The sequence below is a fragment of the Rana temporaria genome, chromosome 9 (genome assembly GCF_905171775.1).
Source record: "Rana temporaria chromosome 9, aRanTem1.1, whole genome shotgun sequence".
NCBI classification, from domain to species: Eukaryota; Metazoa; Chordata; class Amphibia; order Anura; family Ranidae; genus Rana; species Rana temporaria.
Genome location: NC_053497.1, coordinates 95,663,086 through 95,680,278, shown reverse-complemented (window position 1 = coordinate 95,680,278; position 17,193 = coordinate 95,663,086).

Sequence of the window (17,193 nt, the reverse complement as noted above, 5' to 3'; positions counted from 1 at the left end):
TGTTGTATATCTTTTATAGTAAGTGCTCAGGGCAACTGAGCCATTATTTGCTAGAATGTAAGAACCAATGATATATCAATATCTAAACATGCATTTATGTTATTCGGTGTGGTATAAATAATAGAATGTACATACATGAATGTTGTCAAACTGCATTCCGTTGACATCAGTGTGTACTTTTCTTATCGACTGCCAAACTCTCAACAGTTGAAAGAGACAGAGAAGCAAGGAACGGATGGATCATGTGATTTCCACTCATAATGGATCTTGTGATCTCTGATCATTTATTCCTAAAAAATGTGACACATCTCTTACTGAAGCAAGGTTCTTTTATCTAACTTGTTATAGTGTAAATTTGTCTTGTGTGAATTCTCCATTGCCTCACTTTTACTACCAGCCATATTTTACTATAATAAAAGCTGTATTCTTACTAGGCTAAAGATTTTTAAAATATATATTAAGTAGTATATTTTTACATTAGTACATTTTAAGTTTAGAATTTAGCTCTTCCGTTCACTGATGGTTTCAGTGTCAACTTCTGTTGTCAAAACATTTGATAGTCCCACCTTAAAGGGGTTGTGATAGGCTGAACACACAGTATATACCTGTAACTTTATCTGACAGTGATTGTCGGTGTAATATATATGATATGTAGGAAAGCCCTTCCAGAAGCAGAAGATTGCTTTATAAATAGCCTTACATCATATACTGTATTCTGTTTAAGGTTTACCTGTCTGTGATTGTTCAAGCTTTCATATATACATTTTTGACATGTCACACTTTATAGTAACAGCATACAAAAAACTATAATGTAAGTCATTAAAAAGCAGTCCATAAAGTGTATGTAAACCCAAAATCTAGTTTTCATTATGTTTAGTGTCATGTTTAGAGGCGGACTGACAACCCATGGAGCCCCCGGACAATAGAAGATTATGGGGCCCCCAGGCTTACAGGTGGTTGCCATGCCAGGAGTAAGTAACAAACAAAACAACATACTGTATAGAGTACATCAGTCATGATGAGCGCCACACTCACATCAGAGTCCTGTCTTACACTAAAGTCCCAACATTCTCCCTATACATCACAGGCCGCAGAGTCCCACCCTATGGCAGAGCCCCCTAGTGTGCCACCCTATAGTAGAGCCCCCAGTGTGCCACTCTATGGCAGAGCCCCCCAGTGTGCCACCCTATGGCAGAGCCCCCCAGAGTCCCACACTATGGCAGAGCCCCCCAGTGTGCCACCCTATGGCAGAGCCCCCCAGTGTGCCACCTTCTATCAGTGTCCCCTTTTGCCTTGTACACACGGCCGGACTTGCTTTTTCAGACTGTTTTTTTTCCTCGGAAAGTCCGGCCTTGTGTAGCCTCCATCTGACTTTTTTTGTCGGAAGTTCGATGGACTTTAGATAGAGAACTTGTTCTCTTTCTTTCCGTCAGACTTCCAACGGACTCACAGCGGACTTTTGCACGGTCAAAAGTCCGACCGTGTGTATGAGGCATTACATACACCTTTGCACCTTAGTGTGGCAGGCAGCTAACAGGAAAATTATTTTAATTAGAAAAGAAAATCCACATGTTGCAGGCTCTGAACTGCGCAAGTGAGTCTTAGAGCCAGCAGAATAGTGAACTGCTGTGGTTGGCCTAAGATCAGACAGTGGGGCATGTGAATAAAAGCCATGCTTGATGTGTGCCATGATATCACCGCACAGGCACGCACCCAGACCTGCCCTGCTGCCTGATCCGAGGCCGAGCTCAGCAGTGCACCATTTAGCTGCCTCCGAATGGCAACAAGTGGATTTTTCACGGGCATGGGATTGTTAGATTGACTTCTGTTAAGTGGCAGTAGGCACACATGGAACATACAGTATACATACACACACAGTATACATATATACACATAGTCACACTGTATACATACAGTATACACACACAGTATACATACACATAGACACACACAGTATACATGTATACACACAGTCACATCGTATACATACAGTATACATACACAGTATACATATATACACATTAATAGTCACACAGTATACTGTACATATATACAGTACACACAGTATACATATATACACACAGTCACACAGTATACATATTTACACACAGTACACATACACACACACACACTTTCAGACACTTTTCACCCAAAATTCAGCCTGATTGAACACACTGCTGCCCCCATCTCCTGGCATGTTGGTGCTTGTAGTTCCCCAGCAGCTCACAGACACATTAGGTGGTAATGCAGGAGAGGAGGGGACTGGTGGGCAGGTAATGAGTAGGCATGGTAGCAGAGATTGGGGGAGAAGTTCAAAACAAGTCCTTCCTCCAGATGCAGTGCACTTCTCACACAGAAAATCGATCTAACAACTTCAGAGACAGAAGGAGCCCTGCTAGAGCAAAAACCCATCCTCCCCCTCCCTCCTTCTCACCAGGGTAAGCCACTGACAAAAATGCACTCAGGTTTTACTGAGGCTGGCCACCCTGATGGGGCCCCCTAGTGGCTCCAGGGCCCGCCCAAGTGCCTGAATGGTCTGTCCGCCCCTGGTCATGTCTTAATATATAAACTTTTCTTAAGCAAACCATTTTGGTAAATCTGTTACAAAGTTTCTTACATGGAAATCCTGCCAATAACAGCACCTCCTGTTGGAGCTTGAAAACACTAAACTAAACTACTGCCACACAATTGGCAGCCCGCTTTACATCATCTTCCTTCAGTTGGTTGTTGGACTCCACATCAGATCTGTGCATGCCTCTGTAGGTAGTCCAGTGGCCAACTAAAGCAGTGTGCATGGTAGGCTGACAATGCTGCTGCTTATTGAAAGGCAGCTTAATGACATTAGCCTGCATCAGGAAGTGATGTTAGTGGTAGTATACCAGGATAAGAAACTTTGCAACAGATTTAAAACAAAATAGCTTAAGACAACTGTATATAGCGAGGCATTATTCTAAACCAGGGGTGGCCAACCAGTGGCCCGGGGGCCACATGTGGCCCGCGGAGCCCTCTGATGTGGCCCGCGACCTCCTGCTCTGGAATGGCGGGTTGGCAAGCCCAGATCGCAGATTGCCGACCCGTCATACCACAGCATCAGTGGTCTGAATAAAGCTGGTGGTAGAAGAAGAAAGTGGCTGCGGAGCAGAGCCCCATAAGCCAATGTTTCCTCTACAGCACTGGCTTTTGCCACAGGAGGAGTCTATGGCAAAGTTCAGCTAACCCACAGGATAGACACAGGTGTACTACGCTGCACCCGCAGTGTGGGTAAACTGCAGCACATCAGTGTGAAAGCAGTCTTAGGCCCTTTTCACACAACCAGCCCGACCAAATGGGACCCTCAGTTCACCTCTTCAGAGAGTCAGGTGTGCTTTTACGCCCGCCTACCTCCAATCCGAAAAACAGAAGGGAATTCATCCCCTTCCATCAGGGAGGATCAGAGGGCCTATAGAGTAGCCGTGACCTGTCATCCCCCCGCTCCGCTCATTGTGGCCTGCGACTGGTTACGAAGTTGCTTAAGTGGCCCTCACTCTTCAAAAGGTTGGGCACCCCTGTTCTAAACAAACATACCATAGATTCAGGATTTACATATGTTTTGAATGTCAGAAAAAGTGAATCTCTCAAAGTTAGCCTGCGAGGAAGATTGGAGAATTAATTCATCAGCCTGCTGCAGAGAAGAGAAAAAAGCATTTATTTAGTCTCTGGTTTTTTTTCTAGCAGTTTGCAGGGCTAAAAGCAGCAAGAACCCTTAGCATATTTGTACATAAGTACACACAGGCCATAAAGTTAAATGTGCAGGCACCGGGATTTAAATGATTTTGTTATCCAGAAGGATTTTAGTCTTGAAAAGTAGGTGATAACCTTCTTTGATGCCGGTCTTCTGGGTTGAAAGATGATAAAGACACTGCCAAGGGGAGCACTATCATTTCCTTCAGAGGTAATAGGTACATGTAAGATAGACTTATATAATATTTAGTGTAAATACACTTCAGGTAAAAGAACGTCTGTAAGGCTAGGCCCACTTTAGATTTTCTGAATGAAACAGGAAAAATTTGTACACAATCAGAACCTAGAACATCACGTTGCTGTCCTCTGTACAACACATTTTTTCCCTTAACCTGCTCAATATTTTGCAGCCTCCCTGTGATTATTTTACAATATATCATTAGAACAAGTAATGATATCCCAATGTCAGCCAGGTGTTTGATAGATATAAACAGCTTCAGTAAACAACGATAAGTCAGGAAATTATGAATAAAACCCACATTTCAGTTACCAAGGTTTGTTCTCCTGAAAGTATTTTTATATTTTGCTTACACAACCCCTTTTTTACCTCAGATGTTATATCTTAGACAGTAGTTTACATTTATTAGTAATATCATTCTTAAAACAGACACTTTCAAGACCATCTATATCCTGGTAAAAATAAGTAATATGCTGTGTCCTATGGCATTAAATTACCATTCCTTTTACATTTAAAAAAAAGTATAAAAATTAAGCATTTTGACTTCAATAACATAACAAAAAGTGTTGTACAAAACTTGAGAGACAAAATGTTATGATTAAAAAAAGAAAATTATTTTTTCTTGTAGAGAATTTATCCAAACAACTTATGTCTTCCATTTAAAAGCACCATGCAGTCAACAGAATTGTGTAACTGTTGCTCGTATGTAACTTTAGAAACCAGAACAGCTCCCAGATGGTAATACCATTTCTCCTTCAGGTCATGCTACTAAATTATTTAAAAAAAAACACCTGCTTTTGGAAAGGTGTTCTTTTTTATTTTTTTTAGAGGATTCTTGAAATGAAAATTCCATAAATAAATTCTTAAGTCTCAAAAAGCAGTCCAACCTTCTAAGAAATAAAACTGAATTTTATTGGAAGAGAGTCTGTAAAAAGTAAAGTCTTGTATCTGGAAATGTAAAGGTATTGAAGCTTGAAATTAAGGTTTCCGATTTCTTAAAGAATTAAAGAAAATGAACTAAAATCCTCAATTAATAGCAGTTCATTTTATATTGTCAGAGTAATATTTCATTTATTTACATTGATTTGTGTCTGTAGTTTGTGTACATGTTTCAGATTGTTCTCTGTTAGGAGAAATGTCCTCATTTGAAATTAAAAGCCTTTTTAATAAGGTAGTAGAAAACAAAGTGACTATCTGCAGAGTGTGGATACCAACAGCGTCAAATAAACCTTTCTCATTTCCACAGAAAAGTGAAATAAATTGACTGCAACTGGTGACTACATTTTGAACATTCATTGCACTTTGTGCTGCATTATTAACTGGGGATGTTAATGTGTACCTGAGAGGTATTATGGACCATTTTAAACCTATAATACCTATAATACTATTAAAACTTATGAAATTCAGCAACTGACCTTTGTTAATAAATAGAGGGAAACTCAAACTGATCCTCACCCATAAACATCATAAAATATCTCATTCAATGCCATTGTAATTGTCTTGTTATAAAAACACAGATATGTAATGTACTTTTTTTCCAAAACTATATATAAAGACTGGCCTTTTCATACCTTCTCAGCTGAACCTATGTGTGAAAGAACAGTGTATTACGAGTAAAGAAACAAGAACGCCAGCTGAGAAGTAGAACTTCTAATGGAACTGTGATTTTTCTTCAAGGTCTTAATGCTATTAATATCCCATTTTGGGAAACGAAACGCTGTGCAGAAAATGCTAGAATCCTGTATTCCTAGTTATGTTAACCTTTCCTGTGATAGAGCAACCAAGATTTGTTCTTGTTTCTTTGTTTTTTGTTATTTTTTTATATGAAGGTCTCTATCCAGGGGAGTGTTAAACCTCTAAGTTTGTTTATGAATGAAACCATTTTTAAGAGTGTGAGCTTCATACCGAAGCAGGGATGTTCGGTATTTTTTAATAAAAACAAAATGCATGTAAAAATTACTGATTGCTTACATTTTCCTGCTATAACTGAGAAAAGTCAGCCGTAGAACCTTTTGGGATATATATTTTTCTTTGTATCTCAACATTTATTTTGTTTTGTTTGAATTTCATTTTTTTTTTTTAACTGCAGATTGGTGAGCAGTAAAATTGCCAAGCAAACTTATGGCTGTAAAGACAAATAACTGCATGTGTGGACAGATTACCTACCCTCATTTAAATGAGGTGTGTACAGAGTTTTAATACATTTTGTAAATAAAATGAAAAGAAAATTAATTTTTACGTTGATATTGCTTGTCATTTTATTCAATACAAAGAAAAAAAAATTAGTGTTTCTCATATATTTTATCTTTTATTGCTGCATTTGTTTTGCAGACTGGGCTGTATACACCATCACAAAAATAAGCATAGGACTATCTAAAGAAGTGATTTTCAAGCTGCATGGCTAAATAATTTTATGTTTGTGAATATTTAATTTAAAATAACGAACTGTAATCAGCCTTCATGCTAAGATTTTAAGGTGTGTGTAGAAGTCTTATTATGTACATTCTAGCTGCATGAACTATACACACTAGGGGGCAGATTCACGTACCTCCGCGTATCTTTACGCCGGGCGCAGCGTATCTAAGATACACTACGCCGCCGTAACTTTTTTTTCTTTTTTCGAATCCTCAAAGAATTTGCGCCGTAAGTTACGGCGACGTAGTGTATCTTTGGCGGCGTAAGGGCGCGGAATTCAAATGGATGTAATGGGGGCGTGTTTTATGTAAATACGTCGTGACCCGACGTAAACAATGTTTTTTTTAACGGCGCATGCGCCATCGGTGGGGCTATCCCAGTGTGCATGCTCGAAAATGAACCGGATTAAGCCAATGCTTACGACGGTGATGTCATTTTACGCAAATCCCTATTCGCAAATGACTTACGCAAACGACATTAAAAAAAACGATTTTAGACGCGGGAACGACGTCCATACTTAACATTGAGTACGCCACCATATAGCAGCTTTAACTATACGGAAAAATCCGAACGCAAACGACGTAAAAAAATGCGCCGGCCGGACGTATGTTCGTGGATCGCCGTAACTAGCTAATTTGCATACTCAACGCTGAATTCGACGGAAAAAATGCACCTAAGATCCAAAGGCGTACTAAGACGTACGCCTGTCGGATCGATCCCAGATGCCGTCGTATCTTGTTTTGTAAATACAAAACAAAGATACGACGCGGGAAATTAAAAATTACGCCGGCGTATCAATAGATACGCCAGCGTAATTCTTTTGTGGATCTGCCCCTAGATGTCTTCAGTCTCCCGGGTTGAATGATGTCCAGCATGGTCTACAACTAGCCTTAGCACAGGCAATACTTTTGCCACAAAAAGAATATCGCACAAGAATTACAGGTCTTTTTTTTGGTAAGCAACATTATGATTATTTTACAATTGTTTTCTTCTCTGGTTTCTCATGTATACACATTTTCTTTTCTAGGCACTATAATTATTGGACATAAAGGCTTCATGCACAAGGATCTTAAAAAAACTCTTAAAAAAACGCTTATTTAGTCAGCATTTTTTTTCCATACCATTAAAAGCACCTCTACGTTAGTTTACAGGGTCATGCACACAAAAAAAGGATTTACTGGAATATTTGAACAGGAGCGTTTACAGAAATAAAAAAAAACACCAGGCATGTTCTATGAGAAGCTTTTTAACCGGTTCCCGACCGGCGCACGAAGATGTATGTCGACAAAATGGCACGGCTGCGCAAATGGGCGTACAGGTACATCCCCTTTAATTTGCGAGCCTTGTGGTGGAGCTCTCGAGACCCTTCCGTGAGCTCTGTGACCGCGCCCGTGGGACCTGCAGACCCGATCGGTGTCCTGCAATCGGGTCACAGAGCTGAAGAACGGGGAGATGTTAGTGTAAACACAGTGGGCCTGATTTACTATGCTATGTGCGCTGCGCTGGTTCATGCGTTAATTAGTACTCCGGGTGGAGGCTTAATTGGGCGCATGAACCAGCGTAGCAGCCGGCGCATTGAAACTAATATGTAAAGCCGCGCCGAACTCCCTATAGAAGTCTATGGGAGAAATCAAAAGTGTTCATTTTAAAGGCTAATCTGCAAGTTTTGTCCTAAAAAGTGTTTGGGGACCTCAGTCCTGTCCCAGGGAACATGTATCAATGCTTTTTTTATTTTTTAAAACGGCCGTTTTTTCGGGAGCAGTGAAATTAATAATTCTTAAAGTGAAACAATAAAAGTGAAATATTCCTTTAAATTTCGTACCTAGGGGGGGTGTAATGTCAGCATGTGAAATAGCGCATTTTTCCCGCACTTAGAACTGCCCCTGCACAAAGTGACATTCAGAAGGAAAAAAGTCATTTAAAAATTCACACGCGGCTATAATGAATTGTCGGCTCTGACAATTCTAAAGGGATTCATTCATAAAACAAACAAAAAAATGTTTAGGGGTTCCCCCAAATTAAATTACCAGGCCCTTCAGGTCTGGAATGGATATTAAGGGGAACCCCGCCGTAAAAAAAAAAAAAAAAAAAGACGTGCGGTTCCCGGCAAATATCCATTCCAGGCCCTTCAGGTCTGGTGTGGATTTTAAGGGGAACTCCACCCCAAATTGAAAAAAAAATGGCGTGGAGTCCCCCTAAAAATCCACACCAGACCCTTATCCGAGCACGTTGACCTGGCCGGCCGCAGAAAAGAGGGGGGGACAGAGTGCGGCCCCCCCCCTCTCCTGAACCGCACCAGGCCACATGCCCTCAACATGGGGAGGATGTCCCCATGTTGATGGGGACAAGGGTCTCATCCCCACAACCCTTGCCCGGTGGTTGTGGGGGTATGCGGGCGGGAGGCTTATCAGAATCTGGAAGACCCCTTTAACAAAGGGGACCCCCAGATCCTGGCCCCCCCCCTATGTGAAATGGTAATGGGGTACATTGTACCTCTACCATTTCACCCCAAAAAAAATGTCAAAGTGTTAAAAATGACAGTAGCCGGTTTTTGACAAATCTTTTAATAAAATCTTCTTTTCTTCTTTCCTTCGGGTTTCTTCCGCTGCTTCTTTCTCGTCCACATCTTGCCCGACGTCTTCTTCTATCTTCTCCGTCCGTCCTTCAGCCTTCTGGTCACGCATCTTGCCCGTTGTCTTGTCCTGTCTTCTTCTCCGTCCTTCCGCCAGCCTCCTCGCATCTTGTGTCTTCTCCGGTCTTCTTCTCGGTCCGCCAGCCTTCTCGTCCCCGGACCCAGCGTTTGAATTTGAATTGGGCCGCCGTGTTCCCGCTCCTGGGACCCGGCCCCCATCTGACGCCACAAGTAAACTCCTTAGAAGGTCATGTGCGTCAGAGGGGGGCGGGGTCACATGAGTGTGACACGGCGGGAACTTCTTCTCCGGGCGGCGCGATTGAAATTGAATTCCCCCGCTGTGTGACGCTCTGTGACCCCGCCCCCCTCTGACGCACATGACCTTCTAAGGAGTTTACTTGTGGCGTCAGATGGGGGCCGGGTCCCAGGAGCGGGAACACGGCGGCCCAATTCAAATTCAAACGCTGGGTCCGGGGACGAGAAGGCTGGCGGACCGAGAAGAAGACCGGAGAAGACACAAGATGAGAGGAGGCTGGCGGAAGGACGGAGAAGAAGACAGGACAAGACAACGGGCAAGATGCGTGACCAGAAGGCTGAAGGACGGACGGAGAAGATAGAAGAAGACGTCGGGCAAGATGTGGACGAGAAAGAAGCAGCGGAAGAAACCCGAAGGAAAGAAGAAAAGAAGATTTTATTAAAAGATTTGTCAAAAACCGGCTACTGTCATTTTTAACACTTTGACATTTTTTTGGGGTGAAATGGTAGAGGTACAATGTACCCCATTACCATTTCACATAGGGGGGGGCCAGGATCTGGGGGTCCCCTTTGTTAAAGGGGTCTTCCAGATTCTGATAAGCCTCCCGCCCGCATACCCCCACAACCACCGGGCAAGGGTTGTGGGGATGAGGCCCTTGTCCCCATCAACATGGGGACATCCTCCCCATGTTGAGGGCATGTGGCCTGGTGCGGTTCAGGAGAGGGGGGGGGCCGCACTCTGTCCCCCCCTCTTTTCTGCGGCCGGCCAGGTCAACGTGCTCGGATAAGGGTCTGGTGTGGATTTTTGGGGGGACTCCACGCCATTTTTTTTTTCAATTTGGGGTGGAGTTCCCCTTAAAATCCACACCAGACCTGAAGGGTCTGGTATGGATATTTGGGGGGACCCCACGCCATTTTTTGGGGGGTTTTTTACGGCGGGGTTCCCCTTAATATCCATTCCAGACCTGAAGGGCCTGGTAATTTAATTTGGAGGGACCCCCTTTTTTTTTTTTTTTTTTTTTTTTTTTAATGAGCAATGACTCTATTCTTTATAGCCATGAGTACTTTAACCACTTGCCCACCGGGTTAATTCTGGCACTTCTCTCCTTCATGTGAAAATCACAATTTTTTGGCTAGAAAATTAATCAGAACCCCCAAACATTATATATTTTTTTTTAGCAGACATCCTCGGGAATAAAATGGCAGTCATTGCAATACTTTTTGTCACACCGTATTTGCGCAGCGGTCTTACAAGCGCACTTTTTTTGGATAAAAATCACTTTTTTGAATTAAAAAATAAGACAACAATACATTTTGCCCAATTTTTATATATATTGTGAAAGATAATGTTACGCCGAGTAAAATGATACCCAACATGTCACGCTTAAAAATTGCGCCCGCTCGTGGCATGGCGTCAAACTTTTACCCTTTAAAAATCTCGATAGGCGACGTTTAAAAAATTCTACAGGTTGCATTTTTTGAGTTGCAGAGTAGGTCTAGGGCTAGAATTATTGCTCTCACTCTAACGATCGCGGCGATACCTCACTTGTGTGGTTTGAATACCGTTTTCATATGCGGGCGCTACTCGCGAATGCGTTTGCTTCTGTGCGCGAGCTCGTCGGGACGGGGCGCTTTAAAAAAATTTTTTGGGGTTTTCTTATTTATTTTTATTTAGTTTTATAATTTTTTACACTGAAATAAAAAAATAAAAAAAAAATGATTTGTTTTCTTCCTATTACAAGGAATGTAAACATCCCTTGTAATAGGACTAGTGTGTGACAGGTCCTCTTTATGGAGAGAGGCGGGGTCAATAAGGCTGGAAAGCATGGTATTGAAAAAAAAAAATAAAAGATCTCATGCTTTCAGCTGCAATCATGTTCTTTCACCACAGTGGTGTAGTGTATAGCACTTTGACCTAGCAGCAAAAGAGTCGTTGGTTCGAATCCCGCCCGTGACAGCATCTGCATGGAGTTTGCATGTTCTCCCTGTGCCTGCGTGGGTTTCCTCCCACAATATAAAAACACGCTGTAAATCGGTTCCGGTCTAAATAAGCCCTAATATGCAGTAGTATATTTAGGTTTGGTTCTGCCCTAGGCCTGACTACATATCTGCACCTCCTAATAGAAAAATGACCCACCCCTTCCTGTCAAGGTCACACCCTGTTTTTGTATAACCCCGCCCAGTAATTTTCAGGGGACCCACACACTAGTTCTGGGGGGGCACTGGATTCCCTTAACCACTTCCATACCAGGCACTTACGCACCTTCCCGCCCAAGCCAATTTTCAGCTTTCAACACTGTCGCACTTTGAATGGCAATTGCGCGGTCATACAACACTGTACCCAAACAAAATTGGCGTCCTTTTTTCCCCACAAATAGAGCTTTCTTTTGTTGTTATTTGATCACCTCTGCGTTTTTTTTTTTTTGCGCAACAACTAAAAAAAGACTGCAAATTTTGAAACAAAAAAACGTTTTTATTTTTTTAGGTTAATTTTTTTGTAAATAAGTTTTTCTCTTTCAATTACGGGCACTGATATGGCGGCACTGATGGGCACCGATGAGATGGCACTGATGGACATCGATGAGGTAGTACTGACGGGCACAGATGAGGTGGCATTGATTGGCGGCGCTGCTATGCGGCACTGATGGGCACTCATAGGCGGCACTGATGGGCACTCATGGGCGGCACTTATGGGTGGCACTGATGGATACTTATGGGCGGCACTTATGGGTGGCACTGATGGATACTTATGGGTGGCACAGGTGGGCACTGATAGGTGGGCACTGTGGGGTGGCACTGATGGACACTGTGGGGTGGCACTGATGGACACTGTGGGGTGGCACTGATTTTCCCAGGTTGCCAGTCAGTGCCCATTTGTGGGCACTGATTGGCATCTTTTTTCTTTTTTTTTAATGCTTTTTTTTTTATTTTTATTTTTTTTTATTTTTTGCACACCCTGGTGGTCCAGGGTGGGCATCCCTGGTGGTCCAGTGTGGTCATCCGAGGGGGGGCTGCGCTGATAAACAATCAGCGCAAACGCCCCCTGTCAGGAGAGCCGCCGATCGGCTCTCCTATACTCGCGTCTGTCAGACGCGAGTGAGGAAGAGCCATCGATGGCTCTTCCTGTTTACATCGTGATCAGCCGTGATTGGACACGGCTGATCACGTGGTAAAGAGTCTCCGTCTCCGTGAGAGACTCTTTACCGAGATCGGAGATGCAGGGTGTCAGACTGACACCCCGCATCACCGATCGCCGCGCTGCGTGCCCCCACAGGCGCGCGCGGCATGAAATCCTGCAGGACGTCCTGTCAGGATTGTGTAACCACTTCCCGGACGTAAATCGGCCATAGGCTGGGCGGGAAGTGGTTAATTTGCATAGTTTTTCTCTCACTTCCTGTTTGGCTATGGGGCAGGAAGTGAAGGCAAATCTCCCCAATTGGACACAGATAATACAAAATAAACTGACATGGCCTATAACCCTCCCTCACTCTATCCAAAATTAAAGAAAATAAAACTTGTTGATTATAGTTCTTGTCAGGGGCGGACTGACCATTGAGTCACTCGGGCACTGCCCGAGGGCCCCATGCCACTAGGGGGCCCCATCCGGGTTGCCAGGCTCAGTAAAACCAGGGACAGTATGTAAAAATCTGTGTTTTTTTTAGATCTGTCCCTGATATGTCCGAAAATGACATGCTTTTAATGTGAATATCCCAAGATTTTAGCTGCCCGCCTCTGCACTACCTCCTGGCGTGGTGGTCATCTGTAAGCCAGAGGGGACCCATACTCTTTTATTACCCAGGGGCCCCATGAGTTGTCAGTCCGCCCCTGGTTCTAGTTTAAGCACAAATTTCATAGAGTTTTATTGAGAGGCCTAAGAAAATATAACCATGCCAATAGGCCAGGATAGAGCGTTGCTAATATGTAGGAATGTGTGTGTTAGAGCACCCCACCCAATGTTAACTAAAAAATTATTAATTTGCAAATAAGAATTATCTGCTCATTTTTTTGGGGATGTCTGCACCCCTGATAGTGACAACATTTGTGAGGTGTCTTCACCCTTTCTAATTCATTCACTTCCTGTCACATAGCCAAACAGGAAGTGAGGGTAAAACCTTACTAATATCTTTTCTTGGGGACACAGAGATCAATCTAAATAGTTTCCCATTATGTAAATTGCACTCTAGTATTTTGCTGTGTACACCCCAAATTATTAGGGATCTTGGACTTTGGGGTCCATTTACTAAAGGCAAATCCACTCCTACAAGTGCAAAGCAAGGAAGAAAACAAAACAACTTTGCTTCTACAGGATTGGATGTTAAAACCATCAGTGCTTCCTCTCTGATTTTCAGCAACTATGCTTGTACTGCAGAGTGGCTTTGCCTTTACTAAACCCCAAACTAAATAATCATTTGGGGCAGGGATCCTCAAACTACGGCCCTCCAGCTGTTGTAGAACTACACATCCCATGAGGCCTTGTAATGCACTGACATTCACAGACATGACTAGGCATGATGGGAATTGTAGTTCCTGAACAACTGGAGGGCCGTAGTTTGAAGACCCATGATTTGGGGTGTACACAACAGTGCTGGAGTGCAATTTGCTTAATGGGGACACTAGTTAGATTGACCTGTGTCCCCAAGAAATGACACTGGTAGGGTTTTAACCTCACTTCCTGTTCAGCTGTGTGACAGGAAGTGAAGCCAATTTTAAGAAAAGGGACACAAAGCTCAACACAAAAATAAAAAAAACACAAAGCAGGGGTTCTAACACTCACTTGGCTTCCCTCAAACACCCACAATTTGAATAGGATTGCCTTGCGCTAGATTTAAGCACAGTGCTGTAAATCAGCACGTCAAGCCTGTCCACCAATAGCAAACCCCCCCCCCCCCCCACAGGCCATGTTTGCAGGTTTTCCTTCATCTTGCACATGTGCTTTAAAATACAGTCTGGACAGCAATTCTTGATAAGAGAAATCCACAAAACATGTCCTGTCGGGGGTACTTGAGGGCTGAGGACCACTGCAGAAAAAATAAAATACTTACCAGTTTTTGTCTTTAAAGTCATGGAGAATAAACATGGCAAACATTTCATGATTACACACCAGGAAAGAAGCTTAGACAAAAATCACACATAATTTGTTAGGCCCTAACCTAGTTCAGCTGCAGCTGTCAACATATGTAGCATGAAAAAGTAACAAAAGACAAACTTAACAATTTTAAAGTAATTTTTATTGGTCAACAAAACAAGGAAAGCAAAAAAAGACAAACAAACAAACACAAACAAAAATACATTTCAAAATTCTAAATAACCATAGCTTCACACATTTTTCATAAAATGAGGCCACATAGACAAATACATCAAAGTGAACATCATTTAAAAATAAACCCAAACCATTGGCAAAATAAAACAAAACCCATGCAACAAACCACATTTGTGTTTAGCAACAGCATTTCTGCCAGCCTGCCCCTTCTGAGGGCAGCTGAGGACTGATCGATCCAAGCTTTTTATAACAGTGCTAGTAATGAAGCAATTGAAATCACATGAACAAATTGCAGTCTCTAGTTTGGGTGAGCTTGTAATTGGGCACACCTGCAATTAACCCAAACCACGCTCTATGAGCATCCAAGGAGTGTTTTTCACCTTTTAAAAAGAAAGGATATTTTTTTTCTAAGTGTTTGAGCATGCTCAGTTCATCACACATGTAGGAACCAAGCTGCAATGGAATGAGAGCTTTTTTTTTTTTGTTTCCCCTGATCTGATGCTTTCCAGCCTGAAGGGGAGGTGTTAAAGACAGAAGTAAAAACGCACATTTAATAATCTATTTGTGTGAAAAAAAAGGTTGCCAATTTTGTTTGGGAGCCACGTCGCACGACTGCGCAATTGTCAGTTAAAGCGACGCCGCGCCGAATCACAAAAACTTGCCCGGTCATTGACCAGAAATATGGTCTGGGCTCAAGTGGTTAAAAATTACCAAAACACAAAAGTGAGCCCAATTTTTGGGGATAATGTGAAAGATGATGTTACACTGAGTAAATAGATACCTTACATGTCACGCTTTACTATTGGAAACACTCCTGCAATGGGGCCAAAATGAATTCCGTGAATATCCCCATAGGCGACCTTTTTCTTTTTTTTCCAGGTTACCAGTTTATAGTTACAAAGAAGGTCTAGTGGTAAAAGTATTGCTCTCGCTCTAAGGCACGCGTCAATACCTCACATGTGTGGTTTGAACGATGTTTATATATGTGGGCGGGACTTGCGTAAGTCCCGCCCACATATGTAAAAATTATTTTTACTTTTTGCTATAATAAATATCCCCAAAAATATATATTCTAAAAACTAAAAAATCCCTCAGTTTAGGCCGATACGTATTCTACATCTTTTTGGTTCCAAAAAATCGCAAATAGCGTTTAGTGTTTGGTTTTTGCAAAAGTTATAGCGTCTACAAATTTTTTTTTTTTGTTGTTTTAACTAGTTATTGGGGCGATCAGCGATTTTTATCGGTACTGCGACATTATGGCGGACACATCGAACACTTTTTTGGAACCATTGGCATTTTTCTAGCGATCGTTGCTGTAAAAAATGCATTGCTTACTCAAAAAATGCCACTGGCAGGGAAGGGGTTAACACTAGGTGCGAGGGAGGGGTTAAATATGTTCCCTGGGTGTGTTCTAACTGTAGGGGGGGGGGGGTGGGACTGACATGTGTAAATGACAGATCGCTGTTCATGAAGGGGAACTCCAGACCCCCCCAAAAAAAATAAGGTGGGTTCCCTCCAGGTGCATACCAGGCTCTTAGGCTTGGTCTGGAACATAAGGGGTTAAACCCGCGCAAAAAAAAATAGCGTGGGGTCCCCCCCAAGATCCAAACCAAGCCCTTATCCCAGGCACGCAGTCTGGTCAGACAGGAATGGGGGTGGGGACGAGCGAGCGCCCCCCTCCCTCCTGAGCCATACCAGACCACATGCCCTCAACATGGGGGAGTGTGTGCTGTGGGGGAGGGGGGCACTGCCCCCCCACCCCAAAGCACTCTTGTCCCCATGTCGATAGGGACAAGAGCCTCTTCCCGACAACCCTGGCCGTTGGTTGTCGGGGTATGCGGGCGGAGGGCTTATCAGAATCTGAGAGACCCCTTTAATAAAGGGGTCCCCAGATGCCGGCCCCCCACCCTATGTGAATGAGTATGGGGTACATCGTACCTCTACCCATTCACATGGGGGAAATGTAAAGTAAAAAAAACACACCACACAGAATAAAATATTTTATTAATCTGCTCCGGAGCCCCCCCTTTCTTCTTTAGCTCTCTTAGAAGGGGGGGTTTCTTCTCTCCCGATCTTCCGCCGGGACCCTGGGCTTCGGTGATTTCTGCCGGGGGAGGGCGCCTTGTACAGATGCACTGGATTCTGAGTGCATACGTTTTAGCGAATCAGCCCCAGTGGGTGTACCCTCACTGTGCTGACTGACAAAGGGTTATTGTTAAATAGAACCTGAGCTTACTCACTGTATGCACAGCACACACATCACAATCCCTAAATTCCCAAATGCAAATCAGCATCTATCTTTCATTTTTAAATCGTATCTGAACAAATTAAACAAAGAAACGGATTGGTTAGTATTACAGAACTTCTCCGGATTCTGTCTGCTCCAGGTTTGATCAATTTCCCCCATTAAGATATTAGGACTGCTGACCTCTGCCACTAGAGTTGGTTAAACCAGATGCAGTAAAACATAGTGTCACCCCCCTACCTTAGTACAGACTCAACTCCCTTGCAGCCCCCCTTCTCCAGCGTAGAACTCTACAGCTCTCCAGGATGTGTCTCTCTTGGCTCTTAGGGTTCTGTGAGGCAGGCACTTGCAGTACCATGCAACACACACAAAAAAACATTGTCAGGAAGTCGCTGAATAATCACCATGCATTTCCTCTGCAGTCTTCA